This window comes from Echinops telfairi, unplaced genomic scaffold (assembly GCF_000313985.2).
Source record: "Echinops telfairi isolate 266 unplaced genomic scaffold, ASM31398v2 ScPeMD7_7469;HRSCAF=8507_0, whole genome shotgun sequence".
Lineage (NCBI taxonomy): Eukaryota > Metazoa > Chordata > Mammalia > Afrosoricida > Tenrecidae > Echinops > Echinops telfairi.
Window position 1 is genome coordinate 8,378,963 of NW_022111372.1, and position 3,303 is coordinate 8,382,265.

The 3,303-nt window shown below is 38.6% G+C and overlaps 1 pseudogene; it reads right to left on the reverse strand.

Annotated features, from left to right (window-relative positions):
• Positions 1–1,315: 1,315 nt before the first annotated feature.
• Positions 1,316–2,745, reverse strand: LOC101643639 (annotated as a pseudogene).
• Between the last annotated feature and the right edge of the window lie 558 nt (positions 2,746–3,303).

Consider the following 3,303-nt stretch of genomic DNA (forward strand, 5'->3'; position numbering starts at 1 on the left):
TTGTCCTGCTGACTCTGCTCTAGTTGTTGTAAATTTTGTGCCAGCATATCAGTCATGAGTCTCTCTTCCTTTCTCAGGTGTGCATGTATTGCTATGAAGCTTCCTCTGGTGACTGCCTTTGCTGTGTCCCATAAGTTTTGGTACGTCATGTGTTCATTCTTGTTGGTTTCTAGAAATTTCCTAATTTCATCTCTGATCTGCGCCAGCACGCACTCCTTTTTCAGTAGAGGGTTATTCATCCTCCAATTGTTTGCTCTTGTTTTCTTTGTCTTCCTTTTATTGATTTCCAGCCGTATGGCACAGTTTGACCCATGTTTTTAAGTGTTTTTGGTGCTGTACATAAGCAGCCCCAGTAGCTACTCTTTTTATTGTTGTTATAAATGCAAAATGTTTCCATGCACTCAATGAACGTATATAAAAAATGTCCTCAAATAATTGATAAATTATTTGTCAAAATTGTTGCTTTTGTTAGGTTCCATTAAATTATTTTCAAGTGGTAGGGATCTTATGTACAACAGAATGCAATATTTCTCAATTTTGCACCATCCTAAGAATTGAAAAAGTGTGTTCATTGTTGCAGCCACTTTGTCAATTTATCTTATTGAGAATGTTTCTCATTTTGATGATCCTTAGGCACTATTTAAATAAAATAATATTTATTTAAATATTTTCACATGATCTCATATAGGTTAATAGACATTTAATTGATTATGATGAGCTACCATATGATCTGTTTCTTTCAGTGTTTCCATCTAACAAATTAATCTATATTTTACAGTTACATTGTGTTACCCCAAAATATAGAGGAATAATCTTAGAAATATAGAATAATATGGGTAATAATTCCAGAAAAATAAATAAAATTTCAAAATTTCAAAAGCTGACTATAAATGTGTCCTTGCTTACATAATCCACTTTTAAGGAAAACTTTATGCTCCTCAGTATCCTCAGATAGTCTCATATCTGTGAAAAACAAGTATAAAGACAAGAACTATTCTAATAATTGCAGTCAAGTAAATTCCAACCCAGAAATACCGAACTGTACAGAGTATAATTGCCACATAGGATTTCCAATACTCTAATCAATAGAGAAACAAAGTGTAATGTCATTCTCCCTCAGAGATGCTGATCGGTTTGAACCACCAAACCTTTGGATAGCAACTGAGTGTTTTAACCACTGTACCACTAGGGAACTTTCTGAAACATATTGTTGCTGTTAGCTGCCCTCAAGCATGTTTCTCTCTCTCTCTCTTTCCCTTTCTCTTCCTTTCTCTCTTTTTGTCACTTATTTAAATGCAACCATCCAAGAGGAATTCTAGATCTTGTTGAAAGCAGCCACATCCATGGATTGCAGAGTCTTCAAAAGCAGTTATCTGTTCTTCCAGCATATCTGTACCAACTTTATCATCTTCAACTACACACTGTATTTGAAGTTTTTTAATCCCATACCCCACTGGAATGAGCTTGGACGAGCCCCAGACCCAGCTGTCTGCTTGAATGCTTCTGCCGCACTCTTCCAAGTTGCCCTATCAGTCTCATCATTGCCCGGTTTCACATCTAGGTGGATGGAAGGCTTGGCAACAAGTGCAGGCTGCTCGGCTTTCTTTGGCTCATACTGTTCTTCATCTTCCTCCTCCTCCTCAGATCCAGAGACCAATGTCGTCATCCCCCTTCCTGTCTGCAGCGCCACTTCCTGTGGTGTCTTCCACATCAGTAGGGCCAGACTTGCCCAAAGCTTTCTTTAGTCCTGGCAAAGTGACCTTTTCCAATGACTTGATGTGATGATACCAACATAAGGCATGTATAAGTCAGGGGTGGAGGGCTGGTTTTGCCTCAAACACTGCCACACCTGCTTGTGCTGGCACATACCCCTTGAGGTAGCTCTTGTGGGCCAGGTAATCATTGAGCACCTGAAGGCCGCCAGGGCTCTTCAAGTCTCCAAAGCCCAGGGTGTCGGCTGTACCAGGAGGTGGGCGGCAGCAGAGGAAAAGAGGGTCATAGACGCAAGGATAGAACGCTAAGAGATGGGACTAAAAGGTCAAGCATGTTTCAATTTGTGACATTATGTACAATCAAACAAAACAATGCTCAATCTTGAGCCTATTATCGTAACCATTGTTTCAATCCATCTAAATTAAGGTCTTTTATTATTTTTTTTTTACTGTTTTTTCTACTTTACCATGCATAATATGTTTCCTTTCTTTGATAGTTTCTCTTCTTCTAGATAACCTTTCACTGAAATAGTTACTATACCTGGTGTCAAGGCAGGTTAAAAATTAGGCTCCTAGATGCAAGGTGGAGGTTCAAACCCATTGGTCACTGAGAGATAAAGAAGAGTGTTCCTCTTGTAAAGATTTACAGCCTCAGAAATTCTAGAGAACAGTTCTAATCCACTTTATAGGGACATAAGTGTGAGAATTGAATCAATGGAAATTGTACTTTGTGTGTCCAGCCAGTTAGCCAGTAACTGAACTTGTTGTTTATGCTGTTGTTGCTCTTAGGTGCCATTGAGTCCATTCTAACCTATGGAAACCCAATGCTCAACAGAACAATTGTTCCCATGGATGAGCCCATTGTTGCAGCCACACTGTCAATCCATCTCCTTGAGAGCGTTCCGCGTTTACACTGTCCCTCCACTTCACTAAGTCTGAGGTTCTTCTCCAGGGACTGGTCTCTCCTGATAAAATGTCCGAAATATGTAAGACGAAGCCTTGCCATTCTTACCCCTAAAGGCAGTCTGGCCATATTTCTTCCCAAACAGATTGGTTTGTCCTTTTAGCAGTTTATGATACTGTACTTTCAACATTCTTCTCCAGCACCAAAATCCAAATGCATCCAATTCTTCTTCTCTCTTCTGTATTCAATATCCAGTTTTCACATATATGTGAGGCAATTGAAGATACTTTGACTTGAGTCAGGAGCACCTTACTCCTCAAAGTAATATCCTTGCTTTCCAATACTCTAAAGAGGTCTTGTGCAGAAAATTTACCTAATGCAGCATTTCATTTGATCTCTTAACTGCTGCATTGTATATCTCAGCAAGATGAAAACCTTTGCAGCTTCAGTATTTTCGCCATTTGTTATGATGTTAGTTCTTGGTCTAATTTTGAAGATTTTGGTCTCCTTTACATTGAGTTAATAATCCATATTAAAGGTTATACTCTTATACTCTTTGATCTTCCTCAGCAAGAACTTCAAGTAAGTTTTGAGCAAGGTTATATCACATACATATCATAAGTGTCAATGTATCTATAATCCAGATTTTCTGGTGATTTGTTCAGCATACAAATTGAATAAGTTTAG